The sequence below is a fragment of the Pteropus alecto genome, unplaced genomic scaffold (genome assembly GCF_000325575.1).
Source record: "Pteropus alecto unplaced genomic scaffold, ASM32557v1 scaffold195, whole genome shotgun sequence".
Lineage (NCBI taxonomy): Eukaryota > Metazoa > Chordata > Mammalia > Chiroptera > Pteropodidae > Pteropus > Pteropus alecto.
Window position 1 is genome coordinate 169,392 of NW_006438073.1, and position 20,764 is coordinate 190,155.

Here is a 20,764-nt window from a genome sequence, read left to right on the forward strand (position 1 = left end):
TGACTCCGGTCCAGAGCTTCGCGGGAGCCTGGAGACCGGGGAGTCTTCTGGAGCAGAGAGGCTTGGGCGCCCAGACTCCTCCAACTTCACGTTCGCCCGTAGCCCGAGTTATTTTATCCAGCGCTCTCAGAGAATGGTTGAAAGCAGAAGCATGTCTTTAAGGGACAAAACGGCGCGGCTGCAGCGGGGGCCCGGTGGAAGCGGTCCCCTGGGTGGGGGTCCTAGAAAGTGTGCAGAGAAGCAAGTTTTGCTTACCCAAGGATCGAGTTTCTGGAGTACTTTACTTTATTGACGTCCTCACTCAGAGATCTGACCTTTTCCCCTAAGAATTATTTCGGATGCTCAGTGGTCTGGGGCGTTTGTTCGGTCTCAGGCGTCGGGACGACTGGAGTCAGAGTTTTGAGTGAGAGAAGGCTAGAGTCGTGAATTATTGACAGAGGTGTTAATGCCTGGGGCCTTAAGCATCCTTCCGGGACAGAGATGCTCAGTAGCTCTCAGGTCTGATAATTGTTCTGTTCACAAGCGGAGCCCAGCTTGGTGTGAAGGCGCTTTGGATACTTAATGCATCATGAGCGCTAGATTGCATCTCCGATGATTAGACTGAAGTGTTTGTGAGGGTGAATTAGGGAAGCGGGTGTCTCTCTTCAGATGTGTCATCTGTGGGAAGAGGAGTAAGTTCCTGGCAGGAATGATTAGGCTTTTTTCTTATACCTATTTAAAACCGATTACTTGTAAATGTATATGATTTCCCTTTGTTAGTCCGTACGGCGTTGGCATTACTTCATGCTCCTTTCCTGAACACCCTCCCGCCCTCCCCAACTAGATGCAAATAGGTCTCCAGGTTTTCTCCAGGGACCTCCTTTCTCTAGCTACATCATGGCTTTGGGTACTAGTGCTTTTCTAAGTATATCTTCTGGACTGATGCTGTCTGCAAATCGTTCCTTATTGGTCTGTAATGAGAGATAAGTATAGAAATTGAGAGTAAGATTTAGAAACGTCTATAGCAATTTGACATTGTCTTGGCATCCCAGCTCATTTGTCAGTTGTACTTTGTGTTTTATTTTATTTGTAAAGTGTTTCGTTTTCGTTGAATTTTTACAAAGGTATCGGTCCATGATGCATTAAAAATGAAAGTCTTTCACCAAAAATGGCTTGAGCAGCACTGAATTCTACATAACTCCTAGATTTACATCGTCTGTCTTGATCTCTCAACTTTTATGGCCTCAATACTTTTGAAGAATAATTATAATAGTTAATATTTAGTGAACAATTACTGTGTGCTTGCTAGGTACTGGTATAAATGTTTTGCTTATGTTTCTTATTTTTTCTACGAGATACATTCTATCGTTATGTTTAATGGACATCTCGGAAGCAAAACCACAGATATCCACCCCCTCCAACACGTTCTTCTTCAAATTGTTCCATCCCAGTTAAAAATTTAGAAGTCATCCTCGTTTTGTCTCTTTTTAAAAAAAAATAATTTATTTTCCAATTACAGTTGACATACAATATTATATTAGTTCCAGGTGTACAACATAGCGATTCTTAAGTTTGTCTCTTTCTTTTGCCCCCACATCCAATAACTTAGCAAGTCTTGTTGTCACTACCTCCAAAATATATCCACAATTCATCCTCCTCTCTCTCGCCATTGATATTACCTTGGTCCAAGCCTCTATCGTATCTCACCTGAACTACAAGCGTCCAGCTGGCTTCTCCTCCACAGTCCCCCGACAACACATTCTCCGAACAACAGCGGAATGACTTTTAAAAACATAACCAGATCATGTCCTGCTTCTGCTTAAAACTCTCCGGTGAGTTTTCATTGCACTTTAAATACAACCCTAATCCTTACCACAGCCTAGAAGGTTCTATGAAATCTTGTCCCAGCCTAGTTCTTAATACCATGCTCCTTTAGACCATAGCTATGTGTGCGGTAGCCATATCGGCCTATTTCTTTAACATTCTTACATAAGTCTAGCTTACACTTGCTGTTCTTTCTGTCTGGAATCCTCTGTGCCCAGTTCTTTTCATAGTAGGCTTCTTAATCTGCTGAGATATCACATACTCAGGCTTTATCTAACGACCTAAGCTGCACTGCCCCAGAGTTCTCTGTTGGATCCTCTTTATTTCCTTCCAGACACTTTTCACTCTCTGAAGCAGCTAACTTTTGTTTACTTGTTTATTATCTTCTCTAGAACAGTGTGTCTCAAGAGCTTTGCCTGCACTTTTCATTGTTTTATTTCTAGTGCCTAAAACAAGATTTGGCATCTGCACATAGTACATACTCAGTAAGAGTTTAGGGAATGAATACATGATTGAATGATTAACTAACACACTTCGAAAAAATATTCTTTATTTTTTCTGACGCTTCATCTTGGATCCTCATTGCTGCCTGTAAGAATCTGTTATTTCTCAGAAGTGCACAGATAGGATGTATTGTTTCCTCTGCCCAGCTGTCAAGGAGGGCTCCAGGCACTGGCACACATTTACACTGCATGCTGGAGCAGTGTTCCTGGAACCAACTTTAAAGCAAGCATACTTGATAAAGAGATCCATACTTTCATGAACTTCTCTAAATTATTGTAAAAGCTGTTTGGGCAAATGTTTGCACCTATTGGCTATTCTGCCAATAATTTACTTGCCAAAGTCAAATGTAACCTCTTGGTGACTTCCTTTCGTGGTTGTAGTTTGTCGTGTAATCCTTTATGTGTTAGAATCTTCAGTGATAGCAGTTCCAGGAACTGGACATATTGCCTGTGACCTGAGTGTTGAACAGTTGGGTAGCCCGGCCACAGCTTTAATGACCTTCACCTCATGGAGTTTGATCGCTTGCAGTCCATGTGTCTATCTGGGTCTTAGAAAATATCTGCAACATCAATGACATCAAATAATGACTGGGTCAAAATTCAGTTTAATAAACTTCATTAATGTCTGCTATATGCCTGCTGTTATGTCTTCAAGTTTTTTGCAAAAAATGTAAATGTTATATAAAATTGTATGTGACTCTGAAATGGATTTATTTCATTTTCGTCATGGGAATGCCTTCCTTTTGTACAGAATTTCAGAGCTCAGTGGGCTTTTCGTCCTTGAACAGCTGTGTGGTAACTATGAAAAGCAGCATTGATCATGATGATCATTTCCATGCTGTTTTGAATGTGTTTTCAAGTGGAGAGAATCCGGGTATAGCAGCAGATTTTGGTATAATGACTTCATAGTAAGGCACACAGGAGATTTGCAGCAAGATACTTGCAGACAAGATATTGAGAAAGAATAAAACATCAAAATATTTACAGTACATTTACTCATAATTTAGGGTATTTGTCATCATTAGGAGACCTGGAATCAACCTCAGTGAGTTTAGTAGCCTTGAAAGTTTATGTGAGGAAGTAATTATGTAGCATATTTACATTTCATTCTCTCTTTTCTCATGCTCATTTTGTTAAAAAGCAACTGTTTTCCCTTCAAAAAGCAGAGGGAAAAGGAAAAAATTTGCCTGAATCTGGAAACCCCTGACTGCTCCATCCAGGCAAACATCTCCAGAGTAAAGGTGGAAAGATAGTTAAAATATGACTGCTTAAACATCCTTTTTCTTTACTGTTAGTAAACAGAGTTTATCATGTTTCTTCAACTGGTTTTAATCAAACCTTAGAAACACGCTCTTCTCAGGGAACTTATTTAAGTGGAAAATACTTGTGTTTCTTCATCAATATTTGAAAGAGATGAGAAAGGAAAGAAAGAAAAGGTAGTTTGCCTCCCAAATATATAAATAAGGTGTAATTAGACTTTCATATTTTATACTTTATTTTTAATATTAGTTATTAATGTTCTTTTAATTGTTTAACTTACCCACATTGAACCTAAAAGGCTCAATATTATTCTTTTAGAATAACGTTAATCCATTTATAGTTCAACGTATTTGGATGAGTCCATAGAAGTAGTTATAAATGCCTTCCTGTGATTTTTATCAGTTATGCCCGATTTTGTATCTCATATATTCCTGTAATGGCTCAACAGTATAGAATTGGTATTGAGTCAGTCTAAGTACCTCATAAAAGTGCTCATTAGGTGAAAACTGCACATTCACATTCTGTACGACAACCCTCTGCTCCTCAGTGGGCAAATAGCAGAAGGTTTATCTTACCTAGAAAATGTGATGATGTTCAGTTATTATATTCAGATTCTTTGTGATGGAGACAATTTCCAGAATGTAAGGGTTCATGTCACGTTATCTTGAGATTTTTGAGAGTTCCTGAATGATAGTAGCTGGATTGTGGAACAGGCTTCTGCTTTTCCAAGGTTTGATGGCAAGAAAGGAGGAGAGAGGCAGTGGTTTGATTTCACAGTGATTTCTCACATATTTACTATATTTCGGTTCTTGGAAGAGCAGGTTCAGAGATGCATTACATTAACACATCTCTTTGTCTATCTGTGTGAAGACGGATAGCTTGCTAAAGATGTCTAGCATCTAGGTCACGAATTCTTGAGTTCCATATTGAAATATTCTTAAGTTGCAAATCAAAAGATCTATATTCATATTGGAAAAGTTTTGTTAAAAGTTTTCTAGTGTCTTGATTTTCCATGAACCAGTTTCACATCGTGGATATGTTAAAGAACTTTATGAAAGTTCTTTATAGACTCATGTGTCTTCACATTTGAATTCGAGTAGAATTTACCTAATATTGTATGAGAGACTATTTAAGTTTCATCTATTTAGTCATTCACTCACTCCCTTAAAAATAAACTCTTAGAAAGTGTCTATCAGTGGCATTGTGGAGAATAGAAATATAGTGGAAAATATTGTTCCTATCTTTGAGAATTTATAAACCAAGCGAGATAGGCTTTACATACATGAGGTAACCTGAAGAAATCAATAAGAACACTTGAGCTAATGTAGTATCATCTTTTCTTTCTAGGAGGTAGGCCAGAGAATGATAAAAGAAGAAATTGTGTGTTTTGTAATCGGGACTCTCAACTACGCTGCATAAAAATTACAAATGATCAAAGTGGCCAATTGAAGTACACACTGAGAACTTTCTTTGTATTATGTGGAGCTAGCTTTGAATGGCTTTGCAGATTTGTAATAGGAATTCAAGGAAGGAGAGATTTAGAATATAACATTCAAATGAGAAGTTATTGTTATACTTTTAGTTGACAGCTCCATAGAAGATATTAATCACCTTCAATATGCAAGGTGTGTGCAGGGCTCTGTGACAGTTGCATAGATGAATCAGAACCTAAGGAATAAAGTGATGAGTAGCATAGAGGCTAGAGAGATCTTACTTATCTCAGTGTTTGTAGATGACAGTAGCCCTTTGAGTCATCAGCAAAGAATGGAGATCATTTGTATATGCTGAGATGTTTGGGGTGGAAATCGCACTGTGGTATCATGATTCTGAGCTGATGTTGTGAGAATTACAGGATATGTATAGGAAAATTTGATTAGTATGGCTTCGTTATATAAACTGATTAAGTTTTAAATGCAGAGTGAGGCTACATTGTGGTTGGTGGTGGGTGCAGTTAAAACCTCTGGCATGGCTAACTTATTTCATCTCCGTAACAACTCTAATCACCTGCTACTAGTATGCTGAATAGGATTCGGAGGGCAAATCTGAGATTAAGCAAGAAATATTATTGCGATTATTATCAATGTCTGCTATGCTCTTGGTACATTTGTCTAGTATCTGAGATCTCTGTTCTAGTAAATTGGGAGTCAAGTGATTTTGAAAAAGGGGGAGTTGTGTATATTCAAGACAGTAGTTCTTAAAGAACTCTCACACTTATTCCAGGAAAAAGGGATAATATGTGTACATGTAAATTGCAAGGGGGGTCCAGAAATTAAACACAGGAGAGCAAAGAAGACCTCACTGAGAAGATGATAGTTGAGTCAAGATGAGAAGGAAGCAAGTGATTGATTTAGTGGCTATCTGGAGAAAGAACATTGCAGCAGAAAGAATAGCCAGTGCAAAGGCCCTGAGGTGAGAGTATGTCAGTCAGTCATAAAACAGCAATGAACAAATGGGAGTGTTGTAAGAGATGAGGTTAGAGAGAGAAAGAGAAGGTAATGATGCACTGCCTTGTAGCCCAGGATGTTGGCTTACACTCTGGGTGAATTCGAGAGCCCTTGGAGGGTTTCGAATGGAGTGACATGAAAGAAAAGCCACAGCCTTTCTCAAGATTGTTCGCAATGCTTATGTGACATGACTCTGTAAAGAACTGTTAACTATCAATAAGAAAAGAACAATAACCAAATAGAAAATGGAGCGACATGAGAATAGGATCACTCTGGCCACTGGGCTGAGGCTAGACTGAGGGGGCGAGAGCAGAAGCCAGGAGTGCGGGCTGGAGCCGCGGCAGTTAAGTTGGTGAGGGATGACAGGGGCGTGGCCCAGAGTCATGGCAGTGGAATTATTAAGGAGTAGTCAGATGCTAGATACATTTTCAAAGTAAGATTTACAGGATTTGCTGACTGTTTGGAAGTGTGGCATAAAAGAATTCGAGGAATCAAGGATGACTCCTCTGGTTTTGGCCTGATCACAGAAACTTTCCTTTAATAAGATGTGCTTGACTTCCTCCTTCCAGAGCCTGCCTGTCCCCACAGCTGAGACCAATAAATTACTATAAACAGGCTTAACCAACAGCCCTTGCAGAGCCTCTTCATCTAAAGAGCAAGAGGGATTCCAGAAAGAACGCATGCATACCTGTATGCATCGCCTGCTGGCTCTACATCTATCAGCCTCTCATGCTGGTGCAGCATTGACCCTGAATCCAGGCTTCAGATCTTGTCCTTTTATTTGTTTCCTTTGCCTTCGAATTCCTACTTTGGTTGTCTGGGATAGGAGTGCCGTTCTATTGCTCCAGTACTTAAATGAGACGAAGTCCTGCGTTAGTGCGGCACTGTCAGCTACCCGCTTCCAAAATCCCTGATGCCAGCCACCCGCCTTCCTGGTTGTCCATCCACTTCCTACTGCCAAATCTGCTGACATAGATCCGCTGAGCTGCCAGGACATCTGCCTGTTGCCGACGGTTGGACCTCTTGGATGCTGACAACTTGCCATCCTGGCCTGGACCTTTGCCCATTACCTGCTGTCACCATCCTCTAAAGCTCTGTGACTTCTCTCGTATTTTCAGTTCTTTCCTGTTCTTAAGATAATTCATTCATTTAAGGATTCATTCATTCATATCTGCATTTATACATTCAAATTAGCATTTACTGAGTGCTAACTTTGAGTCATCTATCTACTGGAGATTGTGGGAAAAGGTGAATAATATGTAAGCTCTATTTTCTCTGCCTTTCTCTAGAAGGACGTGGGCTAATGAAGGAGACAGACATTTAAGCAATATTTACAGTGAATTGTGGTAATCACCCTCAATCTATAATCATCTTTTTAAGACAGAGACATTTTGCTGCTATACAGAGTGTCATACAGTATCTTACGGCCTGGGACTGGAGTTAACCTGATGGGCTGGAGTTGTGGCTTTTCCGCTCACTAGCTGAGTGACTTTGGCAAGTTACTTTAGTTTCTTCGTCTTTGAAATGGGAGCAATAATTAGATGTCTTTTAGGGTCGTTGCGAGGATTACGTAAGATATTCATGTAAAGAGCTTTATCATTGCTTCTGACACGTACTAAAGCACAATAAGTTTCAGCATATCTTCATTTTCTTTTCTTCCTCCTCCTTCCTCTCCTGGCAGTCTAAGTGGGTGTGATAAGAACACCAGAGAATTCTTGGCATGAAGGAAACCCTCCTCGGGGCCTGGGTTAGGAGTTGAGGGCTCTCAGAGCACCCCGTACTGATCTGAGTCATAACGTTGCTTAGTAATTGCCTGTTTATTTGACCATCTTCCTCTTAAGACTTTTCCCCTTTGTGGGCAGGGACTTTGCACGCTCACATTTGCAGCCTCGGCATCTGGCACAGTGCCATCTGTAAAGAAGTGCCCAATAAATATTTGTCGAATGAAAAAAATAATAAGGGCTTCCCATCACTGGCACCAATTAAATTAAATTTGAAAGAAGGAATTCATCACATAAATGAGGAGTAAGGCCGTTTTAAGCAGTAATGAAAGTGTGAGCAGAGCACTGTGACATGAGACCTTTCATGTGTTCAGGAATGCTTGGGTCGTGCTGGAGTCATCTACCTGTCTGTCTGTGCATGCGTGAGCTTTTGAATTTTGGAAGGTGGTTAGGAGCCAAATCACAAGGACTTTATATGTATCATAAGAGTTTGGACCTTTTCTGGGATGCAGAGGATGGATATGAGTAGTGTTCTCCAGGCTTTTCATGATCTGGTACTTACTTCCCTTTTCCAGAACTTTTCCTCTGAACAGTTTATGCTTCAGCAATACCAAAATATTTGCACACCGTCCTCAACACTGTACAAACTGTTTGTACACCACCGTGACGTTGGAGGGGTGGGCAAGCTCAAACATCATGATGCCTCCTGTTTCTCATTTTGTTTCTTTGCTTGTGTTGCTCTCACTGCTTGGACTGTCCCTAAACCCCTCAGGCTGGGCCTTTCTCCAGGCCATTATCCATCCTGTAGGTCAGGTGTCACCACCTCCAGAAAGTCTTCCAGAGTTCCTAAACTCCCAGCCAGTCATCAAAATTCACATGTGATGAGTGCTCACTATGTGTCAAGCATTCTCGTGTTTACTTTGGGCCTATTTGATTAATCCTTACAACCCAATAAAATAGTTACTATTTTTATCTCTTTTTAAATTGAGCAAACAGATATACTTTTTTTTTTTTAAGATTTACTCTACGTTTCGTACATGAGCAAACCAAAGCTTAGATAAATTAGGATTGAAGAGTGGCTGCACCATGGCCCTTGATGTAGGGACTTCAATCCCTACCATCTTCGAACTTGAACTTTACATTTTCCTGTTTAGACATGGTCATGGGACACTTCCCTATCTACGTAACTTTTTGATTTTTTAGCAGTATCAATCAAGTAGAATATTAAGTTGATGCAGTGGTTTTTTTTCCTCAAAACTTTCTCTATCGAATCCCTTTTTCCCATTTCTTGATGATATCTATCTTGGGCAGATTCCATAATTATCTGGTCACTTTCCATTATTAAACTCACTCCAGCCCTGTTTAAAATTTTAATTATTTTTTCAAAATTCTTTTACTTCCCACTGAAGGAGAGGCTCTTGGCACATTGGACTTGGAATGAAGATTGGGCACACTCTGCTCTGTCCCTCCCTCCCCCACCTTTGCTAGCTGGACGCCAGCTCCACTGGGTCAGAAAGAGTCAGGGAGGAGAGATGTGGGGAAAAGAGCAAACATCTCTTTCTTCACTGGTCTTGGCCACTGTTCTCTCCTTGGCTGTATGTGCTTTGGAGACAGACACTAATGGGCTGTCATTTTCATTTATATGGCACGTGTCCAGGGGCCGGCTGTCCGTGAGCACATGCGTGGGTTCCTAAGAGGGCTGGACAGGGACTCCCACTTACAGTGCCCTTATATTTGAGATCCAGCCTCCGCTCCAGCACTTCCACCAGCCCCTCTCATACCAGTTCCTGCCACTGGTAGTCTCCCCACAGACTCTCGTGGTTGGAGTCTCCCCACCAAGTGGGCAGCCCTCTTGGCTGGGACACCAGCAAGTTGGCTCAAACATAGGTAAGTTTCATGAGCGAGCAGAAAGGCATCCTGTCACCTGTCCTTTCTGTGTTGCCCACCCACCTAGTCGTGGGGCCAATGAGCAAATCCACAACCTGAGCAGGTGCCCATTCGGGGTACTGAAGATGATATTCCTCTTGTAGCATGTGCCCCCAGTCTAGTGCTTTTGTCTTGAAAGATAATTTTATATATGTCTCTCAATTTATTGAATGACAAGTAAGATGCTCGTTAGCCCATCTTGTAGCCCTGCCATCTTGAATATTCACTTCTATCTTGTTATAGCAGTACAAGACAGCTGGGGGCATCACAGAGGGTGGTGGCAGCTGCTTCTACTCCTTCCTCCCATCTTTTTCCTTCTCCTCAGCTCCCTCTTATTCTTCCTCCATTCCATTTTCTTCTTTTCCCAGAACCATGGTGGCAGTCATCACTTCTGCCCACATCCCATTTCCCAAAACTCAGTTACATGGATCCAACCTAAATGCAAAGGAGCCGGAAAATCCACTTGCTGCCCATTTGAGTTTCTTTTTCAGTGAATTCCTATTTGCACGCGTTAGTCGTTTCTCAAATTTTTAGGTATATGAATTATTTATATACTCTGATAAATAATTTTTTGCATGTTATATATGTTTCAAATATCTCCCCAGTCTATTGCTTATTTTTTAACCTTGTTTATAGTTTTGTCAGATGGGATATGCTAATTTTGTAGTATATTTTTCTTTGTGATTTGAGCTTCCTGTTTAAGAAATTTCTTTTTGTCTTGATGTAAAGAGATATTCTGTATTTTCTTCAGAGAGTTTTAAACTGGTTTTTAAACTTGCTTATTTAAATTTATTTGGGCATATTTTATTTTATTTTTCCATCTGACCTAATTTGTGATGCTGCCTCTGTATTATATGAAGTTTTCATTTATGTGCAGGTTCATCTTTTGTTGTTGTGTACGTGTTGTTTATTTCTATCGTTTCCAAAGTTGTTTTCATTGATATATTTGTCCATTCCTTTAGAAATAAATATTTAGTTACCATAGTTTCAAAATAAGTCCTAATTCCTCACTATATTAGTTATTCTTTAATTTCTGGTTATTCTTATACATTTACTTTTTCATATGCATTTTAAAATTAGCTTGTCAATTTTTAGCAAAAATCCTATTGGTATGTTGATTTGAATTACATTGATTTATAGATAAATTTGAAGAGAAATTAAATATATAGTATATTTAATCCACTCATAGGACATTTGTATATTTTTCTATTTGTACTTTTATGTCTTTTAATAATATTTTCCAATTTTCTCCATATAAGTGTTATTCATTACTTATTTGGTTATTCCTAGGCTATTTATACATTTACTTATATTGGGACTAGACCTTTTTTACCTCATATTTTCTTTTTATATTTCATATTTAAAGGAATATTATTTCATAGTGTATTTCATGCATGTTATCTAACTACTTGCTGGACTTTTAAAAAGTACAATATTTTATTCAAATCTATTTTTGGCAAAGAATGTAGTTATTTATAATATCTTTTATTAGGTTACTTTACATAAATAAACAGCTTAGAAAAGTGCCTGATATAGTAAGAGCTTAATAAATGTTAAATAGTAGTGTAATTGTTTTCATTACTATTATTTTTGGGGTGCACAAACATAGCACCTGCAAATAATGACACATTTTTCTGTTTTATTTTATATTTACACCTCATTTTTTTCTGTTTTATTGGGTTAATTTTGAATATCATAAGTGATAGTAGGAATGTACCTATATTTCAACACAAGCTGATTTTTTTGCTGTCATGGTTGGCAAATTCTTTTATCAAGTTAGGAAAGTCAGCTTCTATTTCTTGTTGACTAAGAGCTCTGAAACAATCGTGAATACAAGCTGATATTTACAGAATGCTACTTTTTCATCATTGAAATAATGTTTTTTCTCCTTTGGCATGTTAATATACAAATTCTACTTCTAGTCACTGTAATACAGGAAGATGAGCTCAAAGAGGGCTGGAGTTGGTGTTGAGTGAGCCAATGTACATTCTCTGCTTGGTAAACCCCTCTGGCTTTTCAACAGTCACCTCTACTCATCTTCCAACATTTAAAATTCCAAATAACCTCAGAGTAACTTCAAAGTGCTACTGCCTAACATAATGCATCCATTTTTGTACAAATCAAAACAAATCTTCTCTCTGAAAGCAATAGCACAGTCTCATCAGTTCCTGAATTAATTTCTGCTATATGATTATTCTTTTAGTTCATAATTCAACAGCATCTTGGTATCCTGTAGTTTTTGCGCTAAGATATCATTACTAGCACATCCTGTATATATCACAGGTAAAAATGAGAGAGGAAAAGAAAAGGAATCATATACAAATAAGAACATAAACAAACAATGAAAAATATGGCTTATTGTTATAGTCCTCATTTATAAAGCTGATTATAAGGTCATATTTATATATAATAATTTCTTTCTTAACTTCTCATTTTACATAGTCTTTGCTTTTAGCCAATATCTTCACTGGACAGTTTCTTTAGGTGACAGATGACTTGAAATTTATTCCTGAGACATTTGAACTCTTGATGATCCTGTCTGTGCTAGCTTGCTGAATTATTTCTTTCTCTTGTACAAATGCATGTGGGTGAAGTGGGAGGGACGCAGCATGATTCTCTAATAGACATACTTCTCCTTGTCCCCAACCAACCACGCATCAGCCGTCCTGCCTCACCTTGATAGCAAGACTCATTCACCCAAGACAACACAACAATGAGTGTGGAGCTTGCCCATCTTCCCTTTGGAGGGGTTCTCGTTCCCGTTGTCCCTCAGGACCGCCCTAAATGGAAAATGGAGAGCCATAGCAATCCACTTGTGTGTGATATCGGGATATTATGAAGAACCATCTGTCAACCAGGCTTGTGGTTTTTCCTTCTCGGTCAGTCAGAGGGAATTCTGAACGAGGCCCAGGTGCTTGCTGAGGGCTAAGTGACAGGCAGCAGGAGTAGGCACCCTGGGAGTGTGAATTCTCCACCTTCGTCACTTTGTATTCAAGATCTGCCTAAGCCTGATAAAGTGTATACCTCTTCCACTTGGAAATGAAAGTTGGACGGGCATGCCGTACTTTAGTTTTTTAGATCAGATGACACCCACTTGAGGACATGCTTCTCAGGTCACTTGATTACTTGCTATTCCACATTCATGTGTTAAGTCTATATCATAACTTAACAGCAAGCCAAAAACTATTTCTTAAAAAGAGAACAATTACTTGCTAATGAGGGCATGGCTTTGTTCAGAGCTTCTGCTGTGATTTTATGTTTAGGTCCTTCCACAGGATTGTTAGGGCAATCTGTTCAATCACAGATAATTTGAGCACTGTTGGATCCATTGACTATCATAGGTTAAAGATGGTTGCAGATTCTTTACTACATTTATTGAAAAGTATTCTAATCCTCTACCCTAGAGTCTGGGGTGGCTTATTAACTTGCTTGATTAATAAAGGAAGGCAGATGTAATTCACAGCCAACTCTGAGTCTAGACTCTTAAAGAACCGGCAGATTCTATTTTTCCTACTTCAAACCCTAAGCAGCCGTGTAAAAAATGCAGTCCCTCCAGAGCTGCCATGCTGTGGGGAAGCTCAAGCTACGTGGAATGACCATATGAAGAGGCCACATGGAGAGATGACCTAGCCAGCTCTCAGTAGTTCCAGTCCCTCAGTCATTTGACTTGTCTCAGGTGAGGCCCCGACATTGTAGAAGAAAGATGAGTTATCTCCACGAAGCCCTGCCCAAATTTTACTAAATAGATTGTTGTAATTTTAAGTAAGTATGACTTGCGGTTGTTTGTTATGCCGTCGTTTGTTAATAGATTAATGGACAATGGCTCATAGAGACCAGTTGGCACTGCAGCCTGACCCAGATGAGTCCAGTCCTAGAGTTTTCTCTTGCACTTACCCCACTCGAAACTGTCAAACTCATGAATTACTTGGTAAACATGTCAGAGCAGGGCATCTATATGCAGTGTATATATGTTGCTTCCAGAGTCCAAGAGGGCCACCACATGTTGTGACTTTCTCCTAGAGGAAGGATGTATAACTATAAAGCAACATGTATTTTATTTGGGACCTGAAAAGAAAATGACAAACATTGGATACCTAGAAACTTGTAGTGGCAGGTCCCTGAATTTCCCTGGACTTTATTAGTCATCCTCTGGCATGCATATTTTTTCCTAAAGTATTGGTATATGCTACTTCCTCCTCACTGGGCTCCATCAGCACGATGTCATAAATATAGTGAACCATGGTCATTTTCATAGGCATATGTTGTTGTTTAATATTTATTCAACCTTCAATAAGGACAGAGGTCTAGGACAATTCCCTTCTCCGACCTAAATCCAGGCAGAAGAGTGGGGAAGCCCAACTCTTAATTCATTTTGAATGGTTATTTTGCACGTGTGTGTGTGTGTGTGTGTGTGTGTGTGTGTGTGTGTGTGTGTGTGTGTGTGTGTGTTTTCCCTGGGCCATTCTCTAAGTTTTGGCATCTCTGACTTCGCTAGAGAATCGGATTAATCAAGTTTTGTTGAAAATCACAGCCTTGTCTCAACTGCAGTGAAGAATTAAGACAGGTGTTTATGCTCAGTTGAGGTGCAGGAGTCTGGACAAAGTTATTTCGAGATGGCTGGTGAAGAATTGAGAAGACTGGAACAGTGATTAAGCAGCCATTTTAGGTGAAAAGTGACCCCCGGAGAAACATGAGATATTTCTTCACAGTAAAGTTGTGGATTCCCAGTGAAAATATCATTTTTTTTCTGTCCTGGAGTGAAAAAAAAGAGTCTACACATTTTATAATTTATATATTAAAGAGGAGATTCTTTTTTCCTGGAAGCTAGAGGAGATGAATGGAATAAATCCTTTAATGTCCAGGGGTATTTATATAAAATATCAAATGATAAAATTAAATAGAGTATAGCAAAAGATATAATTTAGCACATTCATTATCATATGTGTTGTATCTAAAAAAACAAAAATACATTGAGATACATTACTGTTCAAGATATCTATGACAATTCATCAAGATAAGATAGAAGTGTTTTTGTATGATCGACACTTAGAAACGTTATGTTAGCTTTCTTTATGATAAATGAGAACTCCAGGTGATGTATTATGATTGACTTTTTAAAAAATCCAACACTTCCCTTTGCTAGAGAATGGTTTAGATATTTCATAGTGACCTGACTTTTTATGGCAGCCACTTGCTCTTTGATATGCTTTGAAGGATGTGTATGTGTGTATACCCACATATTCCTTAGGATTTCTCAGATGCCCACCACATTTAGCTGAAAGCAGAACCTTTTTATCACTTAGAAGACCTCTTCTTTGCAACTGAGTAAGTTAGTGAAGAGCTAGCTCTTGCTGGAGAGTTTCCTGCTTTTGGTCCACAGAGCTTGTGGTTATGCTTAAAAGAGATGGAGCTTCCTGAGTAATAACACCCTTTCTTAAGTTTGGGGGTCAGTTAGGTGGTGTGGATCTCTAGGGCATTGTCAGGTGTGCTCTCCTCAGTACTTAACACAGACCTTAAAAGAACTCCAAGTGGTCATTGTAGGGTGGTGTGGTGTTCCATCATCCCATTTTGTGGGTTAAGTTTCTCAGACTCAGATACAACTTAATCATTTTTTTAAGATTAAAGGCAAATATTACTCTATGTTTATGTTTTTGTTCATGTTTATTTTTATTGTTGTTAATATGACTACACATGCTATTCAGGAACTCAAAAGTTTACATGTGATCGAGATGTATTTTCTTCTCGTTGGTAGAAGTGAGTCTAGTCAAGACCAGAGTACAGTGCTTGGCACTTTTTAATTTTTAGGCCAGCTATTTCTGCCTATTTGCTGTCTTGGTGAATGTTCTGTCAATTACTTCCCTCTATTACTTGAAGAATTGTTAGTAAAGGGAATTATTAGGGTCTTCTGGACAATAAACGTTCCCAACTTACCAATAATAATTTATGTTTTAAACTATTATCTTAGCAATTAAATATTTCTTTCCCTTTTTTCATGGTTAGAGCTGCTCAAGAATCCCTTCCCCTACTACTAAAACAAGCTGGGTGTGAGTGTATGTTTTGGGAAAGGAGATTTTCTCTGTGTATTTTTCAGGATTAGTATCAGTTTAATCCTCCAGAAGGAGATGGAAGTGAAGCAACCCACTTCTGTTTTCATACCAGAGACATATATCCTTTTCACATTTCAGCATGTCTATTTCAATGCTTTTGAGTGGGAGAGGTTTGTTGGTGAGCATGACTGTTGGAAAAAGATAAGAGAAAAAACTTAAAGATAAATTGGCAATCCTTTTCCTAAGTGACTCTCATTTTAAAAAGAGAAAACAGAAAAGCTTCCATTACTTCTTATTTTAGAACTTTTAATGGAATGCTGGTAAGAAATGAGAAATATTCATTTAACAGTCATCGCACAGTTGAATATAACTCAGTCATAGCATATTTACCCATTACTCATTTCTCTTTCTATACTAGTATGAATTAGGAAATTAAGAAAAAATACCAAATTAATATATACTTTTATGGAGAACAAATTGGGCAAATAAAAAATTATTTGGAAAGAAATTTATCTTCATATTAAGAACAAATAATGTGCAAGTCTACACAGAGTACAGAATTTAATGCTTTAAAACCACTGGATGTTGAAATTACAGGTTAATTACATCATAATTTATAGACACATCATAATTTTGGAATCACTCTGCTTATGTTTAAAGTATGATAATTCTTGTGTGTCATGTCGAACAGCTCTTAAAAATAAATTTTAATTTTTATACTTTGAGAAAAATAAAATAAGAATATGAAAACAGGCATGAATTGGAAAGAGAGCTAAGTACGAAAACATGCAAATAGTTTTATTCATATCTTACAAAATCATGTGGATCAGACGATATTCTTAATGTACTTAAAAATAAAGCTATATTTTCAAAAAGTAGTAACGTAGTTTGATCAAGAAGATAATACAAGGAAAAAGGCATACAGATATATTTATATATATAATCTCTGAAGAGTCTATCAAAGACCCAAAACTGTGTTATGTAATATTTAAATCAGGTGAATAAGAAGCTTTTATTAAAGGGTTTAACAATATCTGGACATAATGTGTTCTCTGCTGTTATCAGTTTTGTTTGAAATGCTCCATGAATATTTGTACTTAAAAAGTTAAAACCATATTTTTTCATCAAAACATTGCTGGATTTGGCTCTAGAATAGAGTACCTATGGAGAAAAAATGCCAATAAGTTTATTATTCCCTTTAAAACACATTTTAAAATATCGATCTAAGGATACAAAGTTTTAAAATTCACCTTAGAAAATAAAAGACCAGAAATAAATATTTAGAAACATAAATATTAATTACTTTATTACATGTGGTTTTCACAAGTAAATGGACATTAGTCATTAGAGAAATGCAAATCAAAATCATAATGAGCTATCACTTTACATCTACCACAATAAATAATAATAATAATAATAATAAATGAACATTAATCATTAGGATAATGCAAGTCAAAATCATAATGAGATATCACTTTACATCTACCACAATATAATAATAATAATAATAACAACAACAGTAATAATAATAAAAGAGACAATAACAAGTGTTGGTGAGAATATGGAGATATTGGAATTCTCACACATTGCTGGTGGGAATGTAAAACAATGCAGCCAAGGTGGAAAAATTTAGCGGTTCCTCAGAAGAGTACACATTGCATTAGAAAACAACCCAGCAAGTCTACAACCCAAAACAATTGAAAACAGGGACTCAGACACTTGTATGACAATATTATTTGCAGCAGAGGGTGAAAACAAGCCAATTGTTCATCACAGGTTAATGGATAAACAAAATATTGTACACACATACAATAAAATTTTATTTAGCTGTAAAAATTAATGTAATTTTTACATATGCTAAAACATACACGAACCTTGGAAACAATCTGCTAAGTGAATGTAAAATGTAAAATGTAAAAGTGAATGTAAAATGTAAGATGTAAAAAGACAAAATATTGTATGATTGTACTCGTATGAAATATCGAGATTAGGCAATTTCACAGAGACAGAAAGTAGATTAGAGGTTGTCAGGAGATAGAATGGGCAGAAATGAGGAGTTAGTGTGTAATGAGTTCTATTTGGGGTGATGAAAATGTTTTGGAAATGGTGACGGTTGCATAACAATGTGAATGTAATTAATGCCACTGAATCATACAATTAAAAAATGGTTAAAATGGCAAATATTATGTTATATGTATATTTTACCACAATAAAAATATTCAAAGATAAATTGGATTCTTTTATGTTTAAATTAGAATATTGATTTTGTAATGTTAATTTTTAAAGAAGGAAACAACATGAGAGTGTAGGAAGGAAAAATAATGGTTGACCCAGTTGAGGTTTAATTTCTGTGAAGATGCTATTCTCCTTTTATATGATTGATTTCCTGTGCTATTCTTACATGGAGTGCTAACGTTCCTTTGAGTTGTTTAACTGGATTCTATCTGAATACAGTCTACACAGGAAACTAAAAAGATCTGTCTCTAAAGCTGTGCTCATGATGTTCTTGACCCCTGTCCCTTCCAAATATTCTTACAACATAGAGGAGAAATCATAGTGAAAACTTGCATCAATAAAATCCAGTTTTAGTAACTTTACAAATAAAGATAAGAATATTTGTGTGGTAATGAAATCCTAAATGTTCAATACTTTGTGAGTACTTGAAAGTTAATGAAATATGAAAACAGGAAAGAGTAGAAAGAAAAGTTTAGTCTAATCCATATTATTTGCATAATGGGAGTAGGTCTTAGAACTGACAATCCTAAGTGGACGATAATACAGCAATTATCTTGGATAGTAGCTGTGTTTTTGAATTTCTCTTTGAATATGAGTGTGTCTGGTGGTCTGGGAATGTTCAATCTTTCAAATAAAATAATGGAGCCAAGTAGAAGTATGGCACCCAGCTTTTCCATTACATACCTCTACGCAGAATCATCTCACGCTCCACTTTGTAGTGAACAGGAGTACATCAGTTACTCAAATTTGCAATGATTTGCAGTGATTCTTTTAGCCCACATCACTGCTTGTCTCTACCGTTGCTTTCCAAGTTCTTTTCTTTCCATTCTTCTCTTCTCGAGAGCTGCTTCTCCACCCAGAGGTGAAGTCACGATATTCTCATAGCCCTAATTAAAAGTGTTAAGGTTCAGAGATTCGGTTCTCCACCATGTTTTCTAAAACACTGCTTTGGGCCGGTCTTTGCTCCACTCAACTCCTTGTAGTGTTCATGAATTTTTACTCTAACCGGTCACTTTGAATGATTATTTTCTTGCCATTTATTTTAATTTTTACCAAGATCGGTGGAAGAGTAAGGAGTCTGATGGGGTAGGGCTCAAATGAAACAGTTAACCTCTAGTCTTAGGCTCCTGTTAGCCTAAGTTCATTCAAATAGCCTTTTAATTGATCTCGTCCTCTTTGTACTTACAGCCACTATTAATGTTACTCCCTCAAAAGGTTTTTCAAAATGCAGATGTGATAATGCCCTCTGTTTAAAAATATTTTTATAAGTTTATATGATGCCAAATTTTCTTTATACATTTTATTTACTACAATAGAAAAAATAATAGGATTAGAATGACCTTTCCATGATACATCTACCATACTAAACAGAGCCACTTTCTTTCCCAAATTAAACTTTCTGGTTCTAAGGCATTACATTGACAAATCAGGTAGACATGCAGGTTACTATAAATCCACTACTAGTATCTACAACTATGTTAAACATATCTTGATGTCTATCTTATATGAGCTCCATTTATTGGACAATCAATATAAATAGAGCAGGGCAAGAAAGAAGGCCTTGAAATTTAAGAGGGCTTCATGTTATAATGCCAAACTCATTTTTGATAAAAGTCAGTCAACTTATACATCCCTGTATGCCTTTTAGAGGAGAGTTTTTAATAAGGCTACTGAAGTTTATACTGGTCTTGCAACATAATGATTTCTGGAAAGATCTACTTGGTTTCCGGTGTCTGTTGTCTTTTATTTTCTCCTTCCAGAGTTTCAGCCGGTTTCTTCACTGATTGTGAGGTCTGTAGAGAGACTGACTAGGGCTAAGGTTTCCCCAGTGTACTTTATGGAAAAGAGTCAGCTCTGTTTGGTTGTAACAATCCTTTAAAAAATATGTGGCTTGGCCTTGCCTAATGTTTCAGAATCCCATAATTACATGGTGCTGACTGTGTTCTCTGTTCTTAAGCCTAGTCCCCCTAAAAGGACTCTGTTGCCTCAGTTTATATTTCTTTGCGTACCACCCTAAGGAGACAGAGTTGATCTCTGTTCTCAAAAAAGTATTTTAATCATAAAGTTTGTATTTATACAAGTACTTATGACTTATGCAGATATGAATTATAATTTTTGGATTATTTTTCAAATTAATCCACTTTCTTTTGTCTTCATTGATTAGAACATACTGCTAAGTTGTGACAAAGTAGTCATTATCATGACCCAGTCCTTGAACGATTTGCCTTTAACAAGAAACCATACAACTTAATGTGAAATCAATGTCTTATCATATATCCATCCATACTGCCTACAAGCATGCAGCCAAATTGAAAAATCCTTTTAGCTTTCTATCTTGTGGAATGAAGGAGAAAAATATGTGTGGCCCTAAATGGATTGGGAATAGCAGAAAATGACCCCAGTAACTGGTAATATGAAATTGTCCTTTAAAGCTACTGGTGACTTAGAGTCCCTGTTGAGCTGCTGGAAGGCAGAGAGGAAGAGTCATTAGTCACTAATGCTGAAAAATGTTGGTGGCCTCAATCGTTCTTCGGAGCAAATCTGTACATATTTATAAGCGATGGTTTAGAAATTATAGTAATTTGATACATCGTTGATTTTTATAAACATTATAAATTGATATAAATGTCTTATGCTATGTGTTTGCTTTGCTGAAAGCACTTGTTGAAAATTAAGCACTTAGTCACAGAAACATCTGGGCAAGAGTGTGGATGACTCAGGACAAACTCATCACCATTATTGAAATTTAAAGAGCATGGCTTCCTGACAATGAGTCATGAACATCATATCATGAACAGGGGTCTCAACCACTTCTCTACCTCTTT

The 20,764-nt window shown here is 37.4% G+C and overlaps 1 protein-coding gene across 2 annotated transcripts in view; it reads right to left on the minus strand.

The window, feature by feature from the left end:
- RGS17 (regulator of G protein signaling 17) overlaps positions 1 to 627 on the minus strand; it is an 81,351-nt gene extending 80,724 nt beyond the window's left edge. The window contains exon 1 of one of the 2 annotated variants that reach the window (XM_015591856.2): positions 256 to 627. The gene's annotated coding sequence lies outside the window, so the exon portion shown is untranslated. The remainder of the gene's footprint in view (positions 1 to 255) is intronic. The other variant, XM_006915009.3, reaches the window with a different exon arrangement.
- Positions 628 to 20,764: the final 20,137 nt, after the last annotated feature.